The following is an 18,231-nucleotide window of genomic DNA, read 5'->3' on the forward strand; positions in this document are numbered from 1 at the left end:
CCTGGTAACTCAGCATCACAAATGCCATGAAATTGGTGAGTAAACTTGCTAATAGGACACATGTCCTTAATACTTTTTGGGAAAATGAATAAGCTGATTTTTCTACCTTAGATCCATATCCATAGCAGTGCCAGACATTATTTTTAAAACTTACAACTATAATTTTATTGCAGTTTTTTTTTTTTTTTTTTTTTGGCCAGTCCTGGGCCTTGGACTCATGGCCTGAGCACTGTCCCTGGCTTCCTTTTTGCTCAAGGCTAGCACTCTGCCACTTGAGCCACAGCGCCACTTCTGGCCGTTTTCTGTATATGTGGTGCTGGGGAATCGAACCCAGGGCCTCATGTATACGAGGCAAGCTCTCTTGCCACTAGGCCGTATCCCCAGCCCCTTATTGCAGTTTTTTTTTTAAAGACTGGCTAAAAATACAGTGTGCTAGCTGGGTGCCGGTGGCTCACATGTATAATCCTAGCTTTTCAGGAGGCGGAGATCAGAGGATCACAGTTTGAAGCCAGCTGGGGCAGAAAAGTCCATGAGACTCTATCTCTAATGAACTACTCGGAACAAGCCAGAAGTTGGGCTGTGCTCAAGTGGTAGAATGCTAGCCTTGAGCACAAAGAGACTCAGGGACAGTGCCCAGGCCCTGAGTTCAAGCCCCAGGCCTGGCAAAAAAAATAAAGAATTTTTATATATGTGTATGTGTGTGTGTATAGTGTGTGCGAGTGTATGTGTGTGTATATCCATTATCCCTGCTGGATAGTAATCACTTAAAGAGATATTTGTATGAATCTCAGTATTAGAATTACCTTTGACATTAAATAATTACAGTGGCATTTGCTAAACTCTGAATGTTTGTACTCTCCAAAACTCATCTTGACATATAATCCCCAGTGTAGCAGTATCAAGAGCTTCAGGAGCTGATTAAGCCATGAAAGCCCTGCTCTCAAGAGATTTGCACACTTAAGGAAGTTAGTTTTTGCTTCTTTCCTCTTTTGTCTCTTCTGCAAAGAAGACACAGCATTGCAAGGTGTCTCTTGGAAATGGATTGGGGTTTTCACCAGATACTGAACCTACTGTTACCTTAATCTTTTTTTTTTACTATTAAAATAATTTAATAATCTTTGTTTTACAGTTTTGTTTTCAAAAGAACTTTTACATTGACACATGTTCACAATCCCATCCTTGTGTTTTAGTATTAAGAGTTGGAAATGTGAAGGTAAATGCTAACACAACATCACATAATTCCTGCATTTTATTTCAATAACACTACCATAATTTCCAAATAATTAAAAAAAAAAAAACCTATGAGTCCTCAGTGATTCCGCTCTCTTCACTTGGAGTATTTAAAATAGTGAGGGTTAACAGTGAAGAAAATGAGCAGAAAAATATTTTGGAGATAGCAATAAATGCAGCCAGAAGTTCTGGTCTCTGGCCTAATCAATCTGGAGCATAAATTCTTTAAAAGTTTTTCAGATTCAATGCTAGAAGTATGAAGGGTTACTAATTGAAAAAGCAACTATAAAATTAAGCTGGACTATCAAACTCATACATACATACATATATATAGTATAAAGCAGTCCCTTTTAATACTGTCAGTCTTATTAAACAGTCATTTATTCTTCCTAGCATGTAGGTTTCTTATGGTACAAGCTGAACTTGTTGGTTTTAAGTGGGATGAGTTAGGGAAAAAGAAAGTCAGAACCATTTAATAATAGGAGCTTCAATTTACATGATTGTAGAATATTTCTCTTGAGAGAAGGCAGGACACATGATTTTTCAAAAATCACAAATTTGAAGCAGGTCTTGGTTGTTACTTCAATTATAGCCTGGAAGTGGCAATTTTTGCCCTTCCTTTGCTTCAAAAAAAAGTATAAGAAAGGGTGATGATATCTACGTTCATCATTCTTGGGTCTTCGGCAAATTCTGGATCAATGTAAAAAAAAAAACTGGCCTATCTACTTCCTCTTGGGGATTAAGCCTTTGTTCTTCAAAACAGAAGCACTGGATTTTATTGAAAAACTGCCCAGCTTCAAACGGTACAACATTGTATGTAGAAATTCCAATTATTGGTTTGTCAGTAGAATTCTTAGCTCTATAAAATGCTAGTGCAGTCTCTCCTGGTACCACATATATTTCTGTTTGCTGAGGTCTGACGTTCCATTGGAGACTGGCGTGCACATCTGCACTGAAGGTCACCTTAATGATCCGGTCCTTAACAGGCACCATGTTTTCAATCTGGTCTGATGCATGCCCCACCACTGCTGATCCACCAAGTCCTGTGGTCTGGCAGTAGAGCCGATAGAGGAGCACGGCGGCGTAGGAGGCCCCCAGCATACCCACGGCGGCCGCAGCCACGAAGGTGAGCAGGGTCTTGTTCCACCGCCGCCATTCGTCCTCCTGCGCCCGGGCGAAGCAGTTCGTGCTCTTCGGCTGCCGCGCGCCTCGGCTGCCCAACCCCAGCCCGACCCCGGGCCCAGGCGCCTCCACGTCCCGAGCCGCCTCACCGCCTTCTCCTCACCTCCAGCCTCCGTCCACCTTGGCCTAATAAAAAGTCCAACCCCCTCCGCCGTCGTAGTCCGGGCTCCAGCCCCAGAATACGACGCGAGCCCATACCCCAGGCCAGAGCCCTCCCATAACCGCCCCCCCCCCTTACCTTAATCTTGAAATTCCCAGCCCCCAGACTGGCATTACCCAGTGTCTGCATATAGAAATACAAGTGGACTGAGACAGAACTCTTTTTTTTTTTTTTTTAGCATAGGTCTTACATTCCTTATTATTTGCAATTTTACAAATATTTGTACTAGCATTTATTAATTATATAAGGGAGTATTTCATTGTAACATTTCTATGTATTGTATAATGTGCTTTAATCAAAATCACCCCCTCCATATCTCTCTCTCCCCCCCCCCCCCCCGGAACTGTTTCTTTTCTTTCTTTCTTTCTATTTTTTTTTTTGCCAGTCCTGGGCCTTGGACTCAGGGCCTGAGCACTGTCCCTGGCTTCTTTTTGCTCAAGGCTAGCACTCTACCACTTGAGCCACAGCACCACTTCTGGCTGTTTTCTATTTATGTGGTGCTGGGGAATGGAACCCAGGTCTTCATGTATACAAGGCAAGCACTCCTGCCACTAGGCCATATTCCCAGCCCCTCCCAGTACTATTTCTTTAATCTAAAAAAGAAGCTTGCAAAAGCTTTGCAAACTCAACTTAAAAATTTAATGTTTAATTTTATCTAAACCATAAATACTTAGAATATGTACAATATTTATTCTATGAAGTGATAGAATTAACATAAATATAAACTTTCCAGTTACCTCTTTCTAGAGAAAGAGCTACACATTATTATGTGATGTAATACTAGTAAATCTTCTTGAAAATGTTATCTACTTAGAAAAGAGATAATAAGCATTTTTATTGAGTTTACACCTGTAGGATATATTGAAACAACAGTTTCTCTTCTCTTGAAATGAACCAAAATAACCCTGCCAAAATATATAATGATTTGAGTATAAGTCTTTTACTAAAATAAGAACTTGAAAGTGAAAACTCTTCAAACTATAGCAGTCCCATGGTTATACATATATTTAAAAAAACATATAGGTATACCAAATTCTTCATTGTTTCCAAGTATTTTGTTTAGCAATTTTATTTTAATGTCCATCACGTGGTTATCACTGTGACATTAATCAGTTGAGAACAACTCATAAGATTTGGCTTCTTACCCGCCCCCCCACCTTTGATCTTTCTTTCTTGGTCCCTGGCTTCTTTTTGCTCAAGGCTAGCACTCTGCCACTTGAGCCACAGCACCACTTCTGGCCGTTTTCTATTTATGTGGTGCTGGGGAATTGAACCCAGGGCCTCATGTATACGAGGCAAGCTCTCTTGCCACTAGGCCATATCCTCAGCCCGAAATGTGTTTTTTTTTAAAATCTACTTTTACTCTATTTTCAAAATCAAGCAGTATTTGTTTCTATCATTGAATGTCACAGTTTTAACAGTCACCTTGTGATATTTTTTTCCCAAGAAATAATCTTGTGGGAAGGTTGCCTGTTTTGGAGGATAGTGTATTAATTTTGATTTTCCCTTTCTGTTTCCTTAACAAGTGGAGTAAGAAGGGTTCAGGGAACTATGGAAGATGATCAGTCTTGAGGAGCGTTCCTAATACTGTGTCTTAGATAAGCTGATAGCACAAGCTACCAACAAAAAGAAGGGTCATATACCATGTTGGCTTTCAGTATTATGTATTGGGTAATGTTAGTTTTTGTAAAACTGAGCTTTTGAAAATAGTACATGGAAAATAGTAAGGCTTATTTTTAGACTCAGCAGAAATGCAAAGAAAAGAAGTTACCCTTTCTGTGGTTTGAAATGCTTGAGAACTTTTTTTTTTTCCATACTCAGATTTGTGATTATTTGGCATTAATTTTGTTAGTTATACCTGTATTTCCCACTGGTTGAGTTCAACTAGTGAAAATGGTGCTCTGCCCTAGTACCTTACCATTTGCAGTGACCACTTTTTCATTTGCAAAAGTGCAAATCATTTTGCTTGGGATTCTTTGACAATTGCTCCAAATGTGTAAGAATTCTCTTTAAGAAGATTATAAACACATTGTAGGTGGAAGCTACTTTTTATGTGTTTTACATAAAAAGACAAGCAGATGTTTTTTTTTTTTAAGCAGAGGGTTTTTTTATTGGAGGGGATGGAGGATATATTTCCCATTGTTTCTTTGTTTTGCTTTTCTGCTGATTTCTTTCTTTGCATATCCATTGACTTTTCTTCTTTTTAATCTTCTCTCTCTTTCATTTATTTATTTGTTTATTATTTGGCTAATACCAGAACTTGAATTCAGGGCCTCCTCTCCACTTCCCAGTTTATACTCTTAGTGATGAGAATCTCTTAGATTTTTCTTTTCAGGCTAGCTAGCTTCTCACCTTGATCTTCAGATCTCAGCATCTGGAGTAGCCAGGATTACAAGTGTGAGCATCCAGCACTCAGCATCTTTTTAAAATTTTTGTGGTGCTAGGCAAATGCCCTACCACCATTAAGCTATACTCCAGTCCTCCACTGGAATTTTTATTATGCACTCTCAGCCTTGTGCCATAAGATTACTTATACTCATGTCCTTCCTCTCCCCTTCAACCTATCAAATCAAGTTCTTAAGATCTGCTATTCAAGGAAACTCCAGGGCTGGGAATATGGCCTAGTGGCAAGAGAGCTTGCCTCATATAAATGAAACCCTGGGTTTGATTCCCCAGCACCACATATGTAGAAAAGGCCAGAATTGGTGCTGTGGCTCAAGAGGCAAAGTGCTAGCCTTGAGCAAAAAAAAGAAGCCAGGGACAGTGCTCAGGCCCTGAGTTCAAGCCCCACGACTGGTAAAAAAGCAAAACAAAAAATTAAGGAAACTCCAGTACAGATTTTCCTTGGTATATGGCATGGTCTGAAAATAGGAATGCAGGTCTAGCTACTAAACTGTGTATCTCTTGCTTAACTCCTCCAGTAGTGGGCAACTCTACTGTCTTTATTGCCCTACCCAATCTCTTTCTTGGCAACCAACTTAAAGATTTAAACTCTCATTCTTGCTACTCTGTTTGGAGATGAGGATGTTCTAATATTTCATAGTAGAAAGGATTTCTTTACCACTGTGCCATCTTAGAAATTAAATAGACCTATTGTTTTCCTCATGTTACTTTTTAAGTTAATTGAAAATTAATTTTATTGAAAAATTTCAGACTATGTCTTATGTTGGAAGTAACAAAGATTTAACTCAGGGCCTTGTATTTTCTAGGGCGACATTTTTGGTCAGTCCTGGAGCTTTTTTTTTTTTTTTTTTTTGGCCAGTACTAGGCCTTGGACTCAGGGCCTGAGCACTGTCCCTGGCTTCCTTTTGCTCAAGGCAAGCACTCTGCCACTTGAGCCACAGCGCCACTTCTGGCCGTTTTCTGTATATGTGGTGCTGGGGAATCGAACCCAGGGCCTCATGTATACGAGGCAACCTCTTTTGCCACTAGGCCATATCCCCAGCCCCTGTCCTAGAGCTTTTAACTCAGGACCTGGGCACTGTCCTTGAGCCTTTGTGTGCTCAAGGCTAGCGCGCTACTACTTGAGCCACAGTACCACTTCTGGGTTTTTCTGTTTATGTGGTACTGAGGAATTGAATCCAGGGCTGCATGCATGCAAGGCAAGCACTCTACCACTAAGCCACACTTCCAGCCCTCTTCTGAACTTTTAAAGGTGTCAATTACTATTCTCTCTGGTTGTATGAGAAGCCATAAAATATTGTCAAAAATTATTTCTAGTGCTATCTAGATGTCTTTTAGAATACATTTAAAATAATTTTAGATAATCAGATGCTTAGGATTAGTCTGCAAGAACAAGAAAATTGTATGTTAATATAAGTGTAAGCTTTACTCAATTTGATTTGATCATGCTACTAATAACATCCAGATTTTGATCTAAAAATATTCTTTTGATAGAATCGATCCATTTGTTATTATTGTGAGGTGATAACAACGGAAAGTTCTGCTTTGAAAATAAATCATGAGCATGGTGGGGCATACCTGTAGTCCCAGCACAGGCTGATACAGAAAGATCACGATTTCAAGACCAGCCTAGGCTACATAGTCCAATCCTATCTCAAGGATTATTTCTTTGATTGGTTCATTAAATCTGAACACTAAATATGTGTTTCTTATGTATAGCTACCTTGAGCTTTATGTGTCACAAATGGCATCATTATCTCTTTTTATCTGATAACCACAAAAAAACTTCCTGCATATGAACAGCTTGTATCTTGAGGCAGTATCCTACTTACTTTTTTTTTTCTTTTTTAACTTGCTTTTAGCCTTTGTTAAAGATGATATTCATGTCACATGGTCATGTTACTGGAAAGTAGTGCTGGGAGATTGTTAAAGAAGTAAGGAAGAATGTTTGTTTGTTTGTTTCTACTGAAAAAAGAAATAGGTCACTGAGACCACAAGCCCAGACATTTAATTTTCTATATTCAAGTTGAAGGTGTATGTCAAGACTGTTGCCTTCCTAGTCACGAAAAAAATCTTTCTTACAAATACTGTTCACTTTTTTAAATGCATCATACTTTAATCATTATGATTTTAGTACCTTTGGAGAGATATTGCTATGCTAAAAAGATATTAAATGTATTTAGTTTCTGTTCACTTACCTGCAACTACATGAATCTAAACATTCTAATCATCTTATTCATCAAGTACTTTTTGAGATTGTTCTTTTTTAAGATTTCTGGTTTAGTCAAAAGTATGTAGCTCAGTAGTAGAACCTTTGCCCAGTGTGCTCCAGGCTGCAGGTTCAAAACCCAGCCCCTCTTGAAAAAAAAAAAAAGAGTAGGGTATAACTCAAAGGATAGATAGTTTAGTTCCTGCCTAGCAAGTGTAAGGCCCTGAGGTCAAACCTCAGTACAGCTTAAATGAATAAATAGTACAAAAGTAAAAGGAGCATAATCTCTATCCTCTGCCATAGAAAAGAAAACAGTATGATCAACATGTGAGCTGTGCTAATATGCATAGAAACTATAAGTAACCTTTATTTTTAGATTTTCTTGTAGTTCAAATTAGTCTTTCTGTTCAATTGTTCAGAAATATTAAGATTTTGTAGTATTTCCAATTAAATGGTTTTGTTTTCTTTTAGTTGGTTTCTTTTTTGTTGTTGTTGTTTGTTTGTTTTTGTTGCCAGCCCTGGGGCGTGGACTTAGGGCGGGAGCACTGTCCCTGGCTTCTTCTACCACTTGCACCACAGCTCCACTTCTGGCTTTTTCTATATATGTGGTGCTGAGGAATCAAATCCAGGGCTTCATGTATATGAGGCGAGCACTTTACCACTAGGCCATATTCCCAGCCCCAGGACATGGTTTCTTGAAGTGGTCTGGGATAGCTTCAAACCCATAAGGCTGTTGGCATATGTATGATTTTCGCCACCTCCCCCTTTTATTGTCTTTTTTTTCTCTTAACAGTTTGAACTCAGGATCTCACCCATGCTCATTTTGCTTGCTCAGCTGATAGTGTACTACTTGAGCCACCGTTTCAGTCCAATTCTTTGCTGGTTATTTTGGAGATAAAGAATTGAGGGGGGCTGGGAATGTGTCTTAGTGGTAGAGTGCTTGCCTAGCATGCATGAAGCACTGGGTTCGATTCCTCAGCACCACATAAACAGTAACAAAGCTAGAAATGGCCCTGTGGCTCAAGTGGTAGAATGCTACCCTTGAGCAAAAAAAGGACAGTGCTCAGGCCCTGAGTTAAAGCCCCAGAACTGGCAAAAGGAGAGAGAGAGAGAGAGAGAGAGAGGGAGGATTACAAGTAGAGCCACCAGTACCTGACCATGTAAAATTGTTAATAAATGATAGTTAAAAGGAAAAAGAGAGGGGCTGGGGATATGGCCCTAGTGGCAAGAGTGCTTGCCTTGAGTACATGAAGCCCCAGCACCGCATATACAGAAAATGGCCAGAAGTGATGCTGTGGCTCAAGTGGCAGAGTGCTAGCCTTGAGCAAAAATAAGCCAGGGACAGTGCTCAGGCCCTGAGTTCAGGGCCCAGGAAAAAGGAAAAAGAGAGTGGGCATGGCGGTGCATACCTATAAAATCCTAGCTCCTGAGAGGCTAAAGCAGGAAGGTCATGAGTTTGGAGACCAGTTTGGATTACTGTCTTAACAAAAGAACAACAGAATGTTTACATATACCAATATTTCTCCTGAGTACTGCATAAATATTTCATTTAATCCTAACAATGGTTTATATAGGTATTATTTTTATTTTACAGATATAAAAACTGAGATTTAGAAAAATCATGAAATGTCTATAGTACATTCATAGATAATAATGTCAGAGCTGGGATCCACACCCAGGGTTTCTGATGCCAAAGCCTAAGTTTAATAACGCTTATTATTTTCTTTCTTGATGGGCCTTGCCAATTTTCCACACACATCTGCACACAGAGAAAGGCAACTTTAGAAATTAAGGGAAAGTTACTGGTGATTTTCATTTATTTGTTTTAATTAGGTGTTAAAATGAATTTGAAATAGCAACTATTCACAGTCTAGCAAGCCTGTTCAAACCTGTGCTATGGCTTTAGGTTGGGTAATTTCTTCTCACCTTCAGGGCTGAGCTTGGTAGGTCTGTTATCAAGGAGGTCTTCCCTAACCTTGTCCCATGCATCCTCACCAAGTCCTTAGGTCTAGGCACTTGGCTTCTCCTGTATGTCTAAGCTTCTTGATAGTAGACACTGTTCTTTGTTCTAGAAATCTTAACACCTAGCACCGTGTTGGCTACATAGTGGGTACATAAAAACTATCGAATGAATGGTCGGTTGAAAGTGTGTTTTCACACCTAAATAACTTTTTTGTATTTTTAATTTTTTTGTTGGCCTTGAACTTGGGGCTTGGGTGTCAAGGCTAGTGCTCTACCGCTTGAGCCACACCTCCACTTTTGGCTTTTTTGGTGGTTAATTGGAGATCTCACAGACTTTCCTGCTGGAGCTGGCTTCAAGCCACAATCCTCATATGCTCAGCCTTTTTACTAGCTAGGCTAACAGATGTGAGCCACCAGTACCTGGCTTACAGATTGTTTGATACCTCCCTTTAGGCTCCATTTTGCTTCAGAAGCTTCTACACACGATCCATTTATTGATGGGCAGTGTTCCTTTTGGTCTTTAGAGATTTCACCATACTACCCAGCATAGCATACAATATAAAAGTTATGAAGGGGCTGAGGATATGGCCTAGTGGCAAGAGTGCTTGCCTCGTATACATGAGGCCCTGGGTTCAATTCCCCAGCACCACATATATAGAAAATGGCCAGAAGTGGCGCTGTGGCGCAAGTGGCAGAGTGCTAGCCTTGAGCAAAAAGAAGCCAGGGACGGTGCTCAGGCCCTGAGTCCAAGCCCCAGGACTGGCCAAAAAAAAAAGTTATGAATTGCTTATTTATGGAAGTTTCCATTTAATATTTGTAGACCACACAAAGTGAAACCGTGGGTAAAAGAAATGCTTGTGTTCATTGCAGCAATTTAATTTAATTTCTCTTTAATTTGTTTCTTTTCTTTCCTTCTTTCTTTTGAAGGGGCGCTGCTACAGGGGCTGATATTGGGGCTTGAACTCAGGGCCTGGGCACTATCATTTAGCTTTTTCAGTGAAAGCTAGTGTTCTACCACTTGAGCCTACAGCTTCACTTCTGGTGGTTAGTTGAAGCTAAGGGTCTCATAGACTTTCCTGCCTGGGATGGCTTCCAATCAAGATCCTCAGTCTCAGTCTCCTTAGTAGCTAGGATTAAGGGCATTGGCTCCTGGCTCTGGTTTTGTTTTTAATGTTGGGAAAATCCTACCTCCTGTGTTAACCTTTTAAGTGCTGAGATTACAGATATGTGCTACCACCTGGCTCAGTTAAAAAGGATGATTTTTCTTTATAGAGGAATCATATGAGTAATTATCTGAAAGAAAAAAAATCTCTAATACATCTGCTCAATATACTCTTGAAACGGTTAGCAGTGATAGTTATGAGTCTTAATCAGCTCATAGAGGGTTAGAGTGGAGAGAGCTAGAGGAGAGCTCAACTGGTAGAGTACTATCAAGTGCAAGGTTCTAAATTCAAAACCCGGTACCACAAACAAATGGGTGTGTGTGTGGCGGGGGGAGGAATCAGCCCTAAAGAAGTCTTAATCAGGGAAGACAACACCATTGGCAAGAAGAGGGAGTGTTCTGACAGTGGCTGAATTTTACAGGAAGACATTCTTTTTTTTTTTGGCCAGTCCTGGGCCTTGGACTCAGGGCCTGAGCACTGTCCCTGGCTTCTTCCCGCTCAAGGCTAGCACTCCGCCACTTGAGCCACAGCGCCGCTTCTGGCCGTTTTCTGTATATGTGGTGCTGGGGAATCGAACCTAGGGCCTCGTGTATCCGAGGCAGGCACTCTTGCCGCTAGGCTATATCCCCAGCCCCAGGAAGACATTCTTGTTGATCAGTATCAATTATCTTAACAGTCAACACATGTGACTAACTAGAAACATCTAAAATGATAATGAGAAATAAATTTAGATTGCTGCTGGAATACCAAGATATGCCTGCTAAGCTTCTGCAAAAAAAAGAAAGGAAAGAAGGAAGGAAGGGAGGGTGGGAGGGAAGGAAAGGAAAGGAAAGGAAAGGAAAGGAAGGAAAGAAGGAAGGAAGGAAGGAAGGAAGGAAGGAAGGGAGGGAGGGAGGGAGGGAGGGAAGGAGGGAAGGAGGGAAGGAGGGAGGGAAGGAGGGAGGGAGGAAGGAAGGAAGGAAGGACAGTCCCTCCCAGGTTTTTTGGGGAAATTAAAGTCACGGCAGGCTTCATGTTGTGGGATGTTCTCACTGCATTCTCATAGACACAGGTGCCATAGGGGAACTGGTAGATCGTTTTTAGTGGGCAATACTATGAAGATTATTTTAAAAGTTGTTTCCATACCTGTTTGGTCTTTCCAGGTTTTTTTAAATTTTCTAATTATTACTATTATTAAATAGTTGTACAACGAGGTTACAAGTCAATAAATCAGGTGAAAATGCGTCTTAGTCAATATCACCCTTCCTTCATTCTCTCATTTTTCCCTTCCTGTCCCTACCCACAAGTTACATGGTTCATTTTTTTACATAGTGTACATTGAATACAATGACTGCATTTATTTAACTCTTCCTCCCTCTTTTTCTGTGCCCCCCACTTCACTAGCCCCTCAAAACATGTTTTGACTTCCTGGTATTCATTTCAATAATCAGTACTTTAGTTGCTCAGAAGTGTTACGCCTTTGGATTCCCCCTGTACATATACCCTCCTTTAGTTAGCTTGTGTGTAAATACATTGAGCTCTGTATATTTAGCATGCTCAGTTGTATTTTAGATCTAGCTTCCACATATATAGAAAACATTAGCTGTTTGTTTCTCCGAGCTCAGTTAACTTCACTTAACTTGGTTTGTTCTAAGTCCATCCATTTCCCTTCTCAGGGCTTTTTTTTGTTTTGTTTTGTTGTTTCGGGAGGTGTTGTTTTGAGACAGAATATGGTTAGGTAACCTAGACTGGCCTGAAGCTCTGGAGCCTCCTGCCTCAGTCTCCCAGGTGCTGATGTTATAAGCTTGTGCTACCACATGGCTCAGTGAATATCTTTCAAAAGGATGAATGATTCTTTTCTATAGATTAATAAGTATACAAGTAATTGTCAGCTAGAAAAAAAATATCACTAGTACATCATCTCAGTATATTTTTGAGACTGTTAACAGTGATTATGATAAAAGACACATTATTTAGTGTGTATCACTTATCAGAATATCCATTTGTTTCTTTTTGTTGGCTTTCAAATAAGACAAAAAAAAGTGTTCTTTCAAATAGCTCTATGGGAAGTCATGTTATTCAGTTGTAGGAGTAGAATGATAAAAGCAAAAATGACAGGTAGTTTATATTATGTTAAACCCCAGGAAGTTTATATTATTTTAGAAGAGGGTTATGTATTCCTTCTTTCCTTCCCTCTTTCCTTTCATCCCTCCCTCCTTTTTCATCCCTTCCTCCCTTTCTTTTTTTTGCCAGTCCTGGGCCTTGGACTCAGGGCCTAAGCACTGTCCCTGGCTTCTTTTTGCTCAAGGCTAGCACTCTACCACTTGAGTCACAGTGCCACTTCTGGCTGTTTTCTATATATGTGGTGCTGGGGAATCGAACCCAGGGCTTCATGTATACGAGACAAGCAACTCTTGCCACTAGGCCATATTCCCAGCCCCCTTCCTTCCTTTCATTTGTACTAGTCCTTGGGCTTAAACTCAGTGTCTGGGCACTGTCCCTGAGCTTGAAAACAAGCTCAAGACTACCGCTCTCCCACTTGAGCCTCAGCTCCACTTTCAGCTTTGTGGTAGCTTATTGGAGATAAGAGTCTCAAAGAAGTTGCATGCAGGTGGCTCATGCCTGTAGTCCTAGCTACTCAGGAGGCTAAGATCTAAAAATCAAGGTTTGAAGCCAGTTCAATGAAGAAAGTCTGTGAGGCTATGTATATGGTCTCTTCCTTTTTTAATTCCATTTTCCTTATTTATAAACCAAGACACCCATACTCAATAATGGCTAAAGACTCTCTCAGCTCTAAAAAGTCAAGTGATTCAAGCAAACTCTTTGTGAAAATGCCTGCCTTTTTTCTCTTTCTTTCTCCCTCCTTTTTCCCTCCCTCCTTCCCTCTTCCCTTTCTTCCTTTCTCTCTCTTCCTCCTTCCCTCCCTCCCTCCTTCCCTCCCTCTCTCTCTCTCTTTCTTTCTTTCTTCCTTCCTTTTTTCTCTCTCTCCTTCCCTCTCCCTTTTCCCCTCCCTTCTTCCTTTTCTCCTGTGCCTTTTTAAAGCTTTTAAATTGTAAAATAGTATGTGCTTATTTAAAAGAAATAAACTTTCAAAGAAGAAAAAGTAATGAGAAATTAGAAAAAACTCTCACCAAATATAGCCCTTTGAACATTCTAGTGACCTTCTACATTTTTATGCTCAGGGCTTCTCACTGGCTTGGCTGGCACTCTACTACTGGAGCTACCTCTCCAGCTCCGCATTTTGCTGATTAGTTTGGAGATGGTTCTCTGCCTGGGCTTGCTTTGAACCATGATTTTCAGAATATTATCCTCTTGAGTAATTACAGGAGTCAGTTAGCCACCAATGTCCAGCTCTCTTTTCTTTTTGTGGAGATGAAGTCTGTTTTCCTTACTGGTGCCCAAATTGTAAACTTAAGCAATACTCCCACCTGAGCCTCTCATATGCCAACACACCTGACTTTCCACTCCTGCCTTTTTTTTTTTTTTCAGTACTCTCATTTTCTTTCCATAATGTTGAGACAGTATATAGCAAAACATACAGAGTTTTGGGCCTTCTTTTTATCTTCTATCTAGTGAGAATGAAATATTTTTGAAACAGTGTCTTTTGGGGGTTTTGTTTGTTTACCAGAGGCTTGAACTCAGGGCCTGGGTGCTGTCCTTGAGCTTTTTTACTCAAGCCTGGCACTCTACCACTTGAGCTACAGCTCCACTTCTGACTTTGTGATAGTTAATTGGTTCTTTTTTTTTTTTTTTTTTTTTTTTTTTTTTGCCAATCCTGGGCCTTGGACTCAGGGCCTGAGCACTGTCCCTGGCTTCTTTTTGCTCAAGGCTATAGCACTCTACCACTTGAGCCACAGTGCCACTTCTGGCCATTTTCTATATATGTGGTGTTGAGGAATCGAACCCAGGGCTTCAGGTATACAAGGCAAGCACTCTTGCCACTAGGCCATATTCCCAGCCCTGTGATAGTTAATCGGAAATAAGAGTCTCACGGACTTTCTTGCCTAGGCTGGCTTAGAGTCATGATCCTCAGATCTCAACCTTCTGAGTAGCTAGGATAACAGTTGTGAGCCACTGGCATACAGCAGAGTTCCCTTAATGGGGGAAAAATCAACAGCAAGAGAAACTATAGGAAATACACACATGGAGACTGAACAATACACTCATGAATGCTCATTGAGTCATCAAATAAATGGGTAATTAGAAAACTCCTAGTCCAAAGTCACAAAGAATTTTTCCTCTAAGAATTTCATATTTACTTATTTGATCCATCTGAGTTGATTTTTATAAGTGGCATAAAGTAGGAAATCTAACTTCATTCCTTAGTGTATAGATTTCCAGTTGTTCTGATACTCAGAACTTTGTAACATCATTAGTTGATTTATAAGCCAATCTGGGTGCCTTCTTCCTTACTTATCACAATATATCTCTTTTTATTGATTAAGAGTAAAGGTGTGAGTTTCTGGAAACATCGCAGAAAACTTTCCTTAGTAGTAGCTTTCCATAGGGACTCTGCTGTTCTGTTCTGTTTTGTTTCCAGTAGGCAGGAAATGACCTGCAAAGAGATTCTTAGATTTAGAAGGTCTTACCAGTCCACTTGGCTGTTTTTTCTTGTCTTCATGTTAACAAGCTACCTTCTGTGTCTGTGTCTTTCCTCTCTCTTACAAGGTCATGGATGTAGTACCCTCTCAAGTCTTCTAGGATGATATCAACTAGGAGATTTCACTTGCTAGCGTAGGAAAATAAGGTCACATTCATAGGTTCCAAGAATTAAGAATGTCACCATTTTGAACTTCACCATTATCTGTACCCTCTCTCCCCACTTTTTGCTGGTTCCACTTTATAAATCCCTGATAAAGTTGATGGGTATGCATTTATAGCACACCCTTATCTCTACACATTCTGTTTAATAACAGTTTTTCCTTAAATTGAGCCAAAACCTATTCTGGAATAATATTTGACAAGAGGCTCCAGGTTTCTCTTGCACAGCTTTAGAGGTTAAGCAAGACTGGTGTCATCATTCTCAGATGAAGGTGAATAGCACAGGTGCTATTCCACCACTCTAATACAGTAATCCATGAGGAGTGAGGTCCTTTCCAGCATGTGTTCCACTGCCCATAACAAATCCCAGGCCCAGTGAATTTTTGGCTGTGCAGCATTTTTACACAATTCCTGGTTTAGAGACATTGCCCCCATAAGAGAGGCTTGTCATGCTCTGGTGAACCAGTTGTGATACAAAGGCAATGAATCTCCATCAGGAGGGTTGGAAGCTGACCAAAAAAAAAAGATTGAGGAACAGCAGTTTCAGCCTTCTTCCATTTGTCTATTCAAATAGATGGGGGTAGTTATTGTATTTCATCATCTATTCTTTTCCAGATACTGTGATGATGATGATGATGATGATGATGATGATGATGATGATGATGTAGATGATGTAGATGTAGATGTAGTTATACAAAAGGGTTTCAATTCCATAAGTCAGGTTATGAATACAGTGTCAAGATACTTTGTTGACATTATTGGAATTTGGGCCCAGGGCCTAACACTTGCTAGACACTCTATCACTTGAACCACACCTCTATCCTCAACACTGTCAATTACTTAATTCTAATTTAATATTACGTTTTACAGTGCTGATTGAACCCAGGCTTGTTTAAACTAGGTCACCATTCTATCACTAAGCTATATCCTCACTATATATGTCCCAGCCTTAAACTCTTATTTGCTGTTGCTATTGTTTCTCAACAGGTTCCCATTTGTGTAGCCTCAAACCTGTGCTCTGCCTTAAGATCTCAAGTGCTAGGATTATAGGTGTGCACTACCATGTCTAGCTTCTAAACACTTGCTTTTAATGATTCTTCAGTGCAATTAACATCCATTCCATTCATTCTACCAAGTATGTTTGAGGATCAAATATGTGCCATGCACTATGTTAGGTATTAGAACAATGCATAGATGAGCAATATACATGTCATCTAAGATTGTAACCTGGGGAAGATGTAAACAACTAAATTCCAAACAACTCAGAAAGCTTAAGAGTAGGATTCATCTGGGTGCCAATGGATTAGGCCTATAATCCTAGCTAGTCAGGAGCCTGAGATCTGAGGATTGCAACATGAAGGCATCCTAAGCAGTAAACTTCTTTTTTTTTTTTTTTTTGGTAGGGCTTGAACTCAGGGCCTGGCGCTGCCCCTGAGCCTCTTTGTGCTCAAGGCTAGTGCTCTACCACTTGAGCCACAGCACCACTTCCATTTTTTTTTTGTTATTTTTTTTTTTAGTGATTAATTGGAGATTAGAGTCTCATGGGGACTTTTCTGCCCCGGCTGACTTTGAATCACAATCCTCAGATCTCAGCCTCCTGAATAGCTAGGATTACAGGTGTGAGTCACTGGCACCTGGCTAGCAGGAAACTTGCATCTCTAACCACCAAAAAGCCAGAAGTGACTGTGGCTCAAGTGGTAAGAGTGCTAGTCTTGAGCAAAAAGCTAAGGGATGGCCCTCAGGCAGTGAGTTCAAGACACCCGCGCGCGTGCGCGCACACACATACACACACCCCATCTATATTTCCTTCCTCTTTAAAAATCACAGTCAGGGGGCTGGGGATATAGCCTAGTGGCAAGAGTGCCTGCCTCGGATACACGAGGCCCTAGGTTCGATTCCCCAGCACCACATATACAGAAAACGGCCAGAAGCGGCGCTGTGGCTCAAGTGGCAGAGTGCTAGCCTTGAGCGGGAAGAAGCCAGGGACAGTGCTCAGGCCCTGAGTCCAAGGCCCAGTACTGGCCAAAAAAAAAAAAAAAAAAAAAAAAATCACAGTCAGGGCTGGGAATATGGCCTAGTGGTACAGTGCTTACTTTGCATACATGAAACCCTGGGTTCGATTCCTCAGCACCACATATATAGAAAAAGCCAGAAGTGGTGCTGTGCTCAAGAGGTAGAGTGCTAGCCTTGAATAAAAAGAAGCCAGAGACAGAGCTCAGGCCCTGAGTCCAAGACACAGGACTGGCAAAAAAAAAAAAAAAAAAAAATCACAAATTTTTCTCCATACTGTTCTCCATTCTTTTTTTTTCTTTTTCTTTTTCTTTCTTTTTTGTCAGTCTTGGGGCTTGGACTCAGAGCCTGAGCACTGTCCCTGGCTTCTTTTTGCTCAAGGATAGCACTCTACCTCTTGAGGCCACAGCGCCACTTTACTACTGTTGCTGTGTCTGTATCTGTTTTGTAATCTGTATTGGGAAATTATCTTGGTATAGCAACTGCAGTCATGAGTTTAGAATAGTGTTGCTTTGCTTTCCAGTGTCAGAGTTTCAGGACACCTATATAAACCTTCTAAGGTTACTTCTCTCATTATCCATGTTATAGAGATTGTCATAAGGAATGAGGCCTGTAACTTGCTTTCCATCCATTTGACTTTTTGATGGTACATTTTTGGAAGACTGCTGCTTCTATTATTTAGTTATTGCTACAGCACCTCTCTGAGACTTGTTTTTTTTTTTTTTGGCCAGTCCTGGGGCTTGGACTCAGGGCCTGAGCACTGTCCCTGGCTTCTTTTTGCTCAAGGCTAGCACTCTGCCATTTGAGCCACAGCGCCACTTCTGGCCATTTTCTGTATATGTGGTGCTGGGGAATCGAACCCAGGGCCTCATGTATATGAGGCAGGCACTCTTGCCACTAGGCCATATCCTCAGCCCCCTCTCTGAGACTTGTATCTGTTTTTAGGTAATATTGTAAGACTTCAGACTCTTCCCTTCATTGGCCTTAATGCTTACTATCATATATCATATATAGGAAATGATACCATTCTCTCTTCCCATCTTTTTTCTTAATGGCATGGTAGACTGGAGGGATGTGAACACTATTAAGGAACCAGAGCAAGTGTACTGTTTTCTTTCTTTCTTTCTTCCTTCCTTCCTTCCTTCCTTCCTTCCTTCCTTCCTTCCTTCCTT

At 40.6% G+C, this 18,231-nt stretch overlaps 1 protein-coding gene and 1 pseudogene across 2 annotated transcripts in view; one reads left to right on the forward strand and one right to left on the reverse strand.

Annotated features, from left to right (window-relative positions):
* The window catches only part of LOC125363340 (protein only RNase P catalytic subunit), a 110,240-nt gene that overhangs the window by 56,536 nt on the left and 35,473 nt on the right, over positions 1 to 18,231 (forward strand). The window lies entirely within an intron of this gene.
* On the reverse strand, positions 1,100 to 4,533 carry LOC125363567 (annotated as a pseudogene).

Source organism: Perognathus longimembris, chromosome 14, assembly GCF_023159225.1.
Source record: "Perognathus longimembris pacificus isolate PPM17 chromosome 14, ASM2315922v1, whole genome shotgun sequence".
NCBI classification, from domain to species: Eukaryota; Metazoa; Chordata; class Mammalia; order Rodentia; family Heteromyidae; genus Perognathus; species Perognathus longimembris.